The following is a 6,813-nucleotide window of genomic DNA, read 5'->3' as shown; positions in this document are numbered from 1 at the left end:
ACAAGATGCAGATGGTCCTACCATCCTCACAGATGAAACTTACTGGAGTGACATTGGTTAATAATATTATATGAGTTTCACATGTATAAATGTAAAATACATAATCCGTATATTGCATTGTATGTTCATAGCCCCAAACCTTGCCTTATTCCATCACCATATATTTGACCCTTTACTCTCTTCAACCTTTCTCCAACCCCTTTCCCACCACTAACCACCATACTGTTGTCGGTGTCTGTCAGTTAGTTAGTTAGTTAGTTTTTTTTCTCACCCAAGGATTTTCTTAAATTGATTTTTTAGAGAGAGTAGAAGAGAGAAGAGGGGAATAGAGGGGGAGGTAGGGGAAAAAAGAGGGAGAATGGGAGAGAGAGAGAAAGAGAAACATGGATGTGAGAGAGTACATTGATTGATTGCCTCTTGCAGGGGCCCTGTCTAGGGCTGGGGATGCAACACCCCACCCAGGTATGTGCTCTCTCTTTTTTTTTAAATTAAATCTTTATTGTTCAGATTATTACATTTGTTCCTCTTTTTCCACCCCATAACTCCCCTCCACCCAGTTTCCACCCCACCCTCCGCCCTCACTCCCCACCCACTGTCCTCATCCATAGCTGCACGATATTTGTCCAGTCTCTTTCCGCATCCCCCACACCCTTTTCCCCCCCAAGAATAGTCAGTCCATTCCCTTTCTATGTACCTGATTCTATTATAATCACCAGTTCATTCTGTTCATCAGATTTTTTATTCACTTGATTTTTAGATTCACTTGTTGATAGATGTGTATTTGTTGTTCATAATTTCTATCTTTACCTTTTTCTTCTTCTTCCTCTTCTTAAAGGGTACCTTTCAGCATTTCATATAATACTGGTTTGGTGGTGATGAACTCCTTTAACTTTTCCTTATCTGTGAAGCTCTTTATCTGACCTTCACTTCTGAATGATAGCTTTGCTGGATAAAGTAATTTTGGTTCTGGGTTCTTGGTATTCATCACTTTGAATATTTCTTGCCACTCCCTTCTGGCCTGCAAAGTTTCTGTTGAGAAATCAGCTGACAGTCGTATGTGTATTCCCTTGTAGGTAACTGACTTTTTTTCTCTTGCTGCTTTTAAGATTCTCTCTTTGTCTTTTGCTCTTGGCATTTTAATTATGATGTATCTTGGTGTGGTCCTCTTTAGATTTTTTTTTGTTTGGGGTTCTCTGTGCTTCCTGGACTTGTAAGTCTATTTCTTTCACCAGGTAGGGGAAGTTTTCTGTCATTATTTCTTCAAATAGGTTTTCAATATCTTGCTGTCTCTCTTCTTCTGGCACCCCTATAATTTGGATATTGGTACGCTTGAAGCTGTCCCAGAGGCTCCTTACACTATCTTCGTATTTTTGGATTCTTTTTTCATTTTGCTTTTCTGGTTGGGTGTTTTTTGCTTCTTCATATTTCAAATCATTGACTTGATTCTTGCAATTCTCTAGTCTGCTGTTGGGAGTCTGTATAATATTCTTTATTTCAGTCAGTGTATGCTTAATTTCTAGTTGGTTCTTTATCACAACATCGAGGGTCTCACTAGATTTCTTGAGGATCTCACTACATTTATCGGCGGTTTCTAGAAAGTTCTTGAAAAACCTTAAAAGTGTGGTTTTCAATTCTATATCCAGTAGTTTGCTTTCCTCCATTTCTGTCATTTGTGTCCTGTTTCTTTGTCTTGGCATTTTTTATGCTTCACTATGTCGATAGAGTGGCTTTCTGTGCTAAGTGTCCTATAGGGCCCGGTGGCTCAGCTTCCCCAATTACCTGAGGTAGACACTCTTGGTGCACCCCCTTGTGGGCTTTGTGCACAGGTTTGTTGTAGTTAAGCCTTGATTGTTGTAGGTAAAACTGGGAGGATATGACCTCAGGCCAATTGGCTGTGAGAATCAGCTGTGTCTATGGTGGGAGAACTTCTGTGCTGAAGACACCCTTATGGGGCAAGACTTGCTTCATTGGGGCTTTGGTGCTCACTGAGTCTGCCACCTGAATGTGTTCCTTATGGATCTGCGGCATTATAATTGGATGGTCCCACTCTGACCACTGGGTACACTGGCTCTTGGATCTAAGGAGGTGCTAATCTAGCCTCTGCCTGAGCCTACCCTGCAGAAGCCAGCTGTAAAACAATGCAAGTTGCCCTGGGGCCTTGGGCAGCTGCAGTTTGTTAAGTAATATTCAGATTACAAAGGGCTGGGCCTTTCATATGAAAAAGCCTCTGCGCAAGGCTTGGGTGGGGCGGAGCCCCAGGGGATCAACTGGGCAGGCAGAGCGAGCAGTATGGCTGTTCTCAGTCCTGTCCTCAGAGGCCCCGACAATCACTGCATGTGCCTCCGAGAGAAAGCTTCCCTAGAGTTCTGACCGATGCCAGACAGTCCCGTTTCTCCCGTATGAGTCTGGGTCCCCAGAGACTCACCCGAAACTGGAGCTCAGAGCTTGAGACTCCCTCCTGATTGAAAAAGACAATTGTGACCTCAGCCACCAGCCCTCTCCGCACGCACCTCTGCACCTTTGTATTTTACTTCCGCACCGCACCTCCTTTGAGTCTCGGTATGCTTTTCTCTTTCCTTCTAGTTGTAGAATTTCCACTCAGCCAGCCTTCCTGTGGTTCTGGATGATGTCTGTTCCATCTTTTAGTTGTATTTTTGAAGTGGTTGTGCCAGGCAGCAATCTCCGGTGTTTACCTATGCCGCCATCTTGGTTCCTCGCCCAGGTATGTGCTCTTGACACAGAATTAAACCCATGACCCTTTGGTTTTTGGTCTTATGCTCTAACCATTTAGCAATGCTATCCAAGGCTATGAGTTTATTTGTTTTGTTTGATGGCTGATTGATTTCTATGTTATATCCCAAGTATGAGTGCAATCATATGCTTCTTGTACTTTTTCATCAGACATTTCTGCTGAGTATGATACTTTCAAGATCCAGCAACTGGGTAGTTTTGAGTTGGATTGCCCATGGACATGTCTGGTAGTTAGCAGGCTCTTGGGCAGGCTCGGATGATGGGGATAACTGGGCCTTGTGTCCCTCACCATCAATCAGTCTGGTCCTGGCCTCTTTATGAAGCTGTTGCAGGTTCCTGAAGACCAGAAAAAGACAGCAAGCCACAGGGCATCAGCACTTTTGGAGTTTACTTGCATCATGCTTCTACTGCCTTATTGTCCAGAGCAAGTCACAGGGCCCACCCAGATGCAAGGAGTAAAGAAACAGACTCAGCACCTAGTGGGAGGAGCTACAAATCCACAACCCAAAGAGGCAAGTGTACAGAGATGGGAATAATTCATGGCCTTATCTGCCATCTGCCACACAGATTAACATAAGGTATCAGCATTGGAGCTGAGGTTTGATGGCTTATTGTTTCACCTCCCAGATTTTCCTATTCCCCATCTTGATGACCCAATAATGCCCTCAGGATATCCACAGGCTGGAGTTTTCCATTGAGATGTTAACTAAATAATAATCCGAACTTGTACCTACAGTTTCCCTGAATCTTAGCCATCCTGAAGCCAGTGCTCTCAGCTTCTGGAAATTTACTTCTCTCATCAAAGGAGGCGATCAAATGTGGGAAACTGTGCTTCAGGGATGTTTTTGCCAATCCTTGGATTAGCAGCTGGTTCACCATAAAGTGTGTGGGAGATGGGGAATAACTACTGATTTTGTGGAAGCCAGAGTGGGGGGTTCTGCAAAATCTCTCTTCCATTTGATTAATATTTTAAAAAAATCATTCCAATTTACAGAATTGACGAAAGTGGCAAGTTAGAGGACTGCTGAGTCATGGATGGTGTTGGTAGCTTGGCCTTACGATGGACTTCAAAATGGAGAGAAGTTGTCAGGCTTGTGGATAGAACCAGGAGAACTTGTAGATGTATTGTTTCTGACAAGTAAGACAAAGAGAGGAATCAAGTGAGATTCCTAGATTTTTGATTTGAGGAACTAGATGAAGGTGATGATATCTCAGAAAAATACAGTGTTTACAATCATGTCTGCTATATTCAATGTGATGTTGATTACATGGACTTCAAGCAGAAACAGGTGGATGTAATATAGGACTGCCCTGTGAGGAATAAGTCTTTTTTTCCTATTAATATATTTTTATTGCTGATAGTATTACAGATATCTTCCATTTACTCCTCTTCTCCCTCCTCCTCTGAGCCCCTACCCACCCACCCCAGGATGTCACTGCACTACTGCCTGTGTTCAAGGGCTATGCATATAAGTATACAAGTTCTTTATCTTGTATTGTTTCCCCAATTCCAATCCCGAGGTATGTCAGTCTGTTCCGTGCCTCCATGCTTCAGTTCTTATATTGTTGTCAATTCATTTTGTTCATTAGAGTTTACAAATAAGTGAGATCATACGATATTTGTCTTTCTACCTTTGGCTTATTTTACTTGGCATATTATTTTCCAGGTTCATCCATGCTGGACCTGGAAAGAGATCCTTCTTTTTCACAGCTTCATAGTATTCTGTAGTGTAAATATTCCACAGCTTTTTTATCCATTCATCTGGTGATGCTCACTTGGGCTGTTTCCAAGTCTTAGCCATTATAAATAACTAGTGGCCTTGTGCACAAAATTCATGCACTGTGCCGGGGGGTGTCTCTCAGCCCAGCCTGCATCCTCTCCAATCTGGGGCCCCTCAGCAGATGTTTGACTGCTCGTTTAGGCCCAATGGGATCCCATTGGGCCTAAACCAGCAGCTGGACAACCCCCTCACAATCCAGGACCACTGGCTCTTAACTGCTCACCTGCCTGTCTGCTTGATAGCACCTAACAACTCTTCCCCCCTGCCGGCCTGCTTGGAAAGTTAGGAGACAGTGAATTTCTGCTCAAACCAACTTTCTTCCCCCCTGCCGGCCTGCTTGCCCCCAACTGCCCCTTCTGCTGGCCTGATCGCCACCAATTGCCCCTCTGCCAGCCTGATCACTCCCAATTGCCCTCTCCTCCTGGCCTGATTGCCCTAACCACCTCTGCCTCAGCCTTACCACCATGGCTTTGTCCGGAAAGACATCACATCTGGAAGGTCTCATGGTATAATTAGCATATTACCCTTTTATTAGTATAGATAGGATATGATATAGTGCCATAACTACAGCATATCTACCAGTATTACTCTATGAGAATATGTACTTCATGAGATAGGAAGGCATCTAATAAATTACATTGTAGATGTTGTATGTAGTAGGAAATACTGTATTCGTAGCAATAATATACACCCTGTGACTTCTCTTCCTGATTTAGGAATGCTTCCTTGTTTTTTTGAACATTTCCTGGCCCCTGATGTTTTTTTATTTGTTTGTTTTGTTTTTTTGTCATTCTGTGGAACTTTATTTATGGTTTATTGCACATGATTTGAGGTCTTTAATTTCTAAACACCAAAGATTGAAAGGACTATTTTTTCCATGAAGTTTAACATTAACATTAGTGAATTCATGTATTCATGTGTTTTTATTGTAAACATCTGAATTATTCACATTGCCATAGATATTGAACTCATAAGCGTGGACCATGCACAGGCTGGCAGCAAGCCAGGAAACCACTCTGCAAACAAACAGATACTCTGCATAAGGAGAAAAAATCATAACACATTATTTAATTTCCAACCTGAGTCACCTCAGAATGTTACATATATTGACTTCTTTATTCATATAATATCAGGAACTCAACTGCTTGGTTGGTGATGGGGTTGACCTGGTTTCAGGTGGATTATTCCTGAAATAATTAAGGAAAGGGGACCTCAATCTTTCTTCTTGGTTGCTTGCTCCTCCCAGCACCTTCATCTTTCTTCTTGTCCTCAGTTTCTCGAGTATCTTATCCTTCATCTTCACCTCCTTCTTCCTCCTTTGCATCCTCAAATTCTTCCTTGTCATCTTCTTCCTCTTTCTCTCCTTCCTCTTCCTCAGCCTCCTCCTTCTCCTTCTCCTCCTCTTCAGCTTCTCCTTCAGAGGGGGGTTCATCCTTAGCTTCCTCACCTTTTGCAGCCTCAATGGGCTCCTCCACCTTGATCTGCTCCTCCTGGACGTGGCTGGTGTATTAAGAAGGGAAGGAGCAAGCAGACATCAAGTAGGAGCTGGTCTGTAAACCACGGTAGGCAGATTGGTCAAAGACCTGGGAACTCTGGGAGTAGCCGCTGGCTAGGCTTCTCATGCTGGTGAAACTGAGGGAGGTCTCCTAACTTTCCAAGAGTTTCTTATAAGCTGCAATATCAACATCCAAAGTCATCTTCACATTGAGGAGGTCCTGATATTCTTTTAAATATCATGCCATTTCACTTTTTGCAGTTCTCAACTCATTTTCTAATTTGTTGATTGTGTCCTGCATAGCACTAATGTTGGCATTCTGTTTATCCTGCAGCTCTTATAGCTGCTTTTCCAGCACTTCGTTCATGCCCCAGCATGCTTCAATCTCCAGGGACTTGGCCTTGAGCAGGCAGCGGCTCTCGAACACCTTGTCATTGGCGGCACACACCACTTCAGTGTTCTTGGCAGTGCTCTCGGTCAGCACAGTGAAGCGGCTCTTGAGCCATTCTTCAGCATTCTGCATGTTCTTGGTAGCCAGAATCTCCTACTGGACACAGATGTCCTTGAGCATGGCGGGTGCATCCTGCTGCCAGGCCTGCGACCAGAGCCTTCTGCTCCCAGACCCACCTGAGCCCCAGTGCCTCCTAACCAGGTCCCAAGGCTGCACCTCCAATCCTGCTGCCCTCTCCTCGCTGGGACTCCTCTCCTCATGCTGCTTGTTCTCAGTGCCTGTCCCCCAGGCCCAGGCTGCAGGACTCCTGGGAGGGCGGTCACTGATGCTGTTTG

General features: G+C 44.0%; 1 pseudogene; it reads right to left on the bottom strand.

Moving 5' to 3' along the window:
• Positions 1-5,744: 5,744 nt before the first annotated feature.
• LOC139016722 (neurofilament light polypeptide pseudogene) lies at positions 5,745-6,598 on the bottom strand (annotated as a pseudogene).
• Between the last annotated feature and the right edge of the window lie 215 nt (positions 6,599-6,813).

This window comes from Myotis yumanensis, unplaced genomic scaffold, assembly GCF_028538775.1.
Source record: "Myotis yumanensis isolate MYYU_CA2020_CCGP unplaced genomic scaffold, mMyoYum1.0.hap1 SCAF_9, whole genome shotgun sequence".
In the NCBI taxonomy this organism is placed as follows: Eukaryota; Metazoa; Chordata; class Mammalia; order Chiroptera; family Vespertilionidae; genus Myotis; species Myotis yumanensis.
Note: the sequence above shows the minus strand (reverse complement) of the source record. Positions and strands in the feature narration are given on the sequence as shown.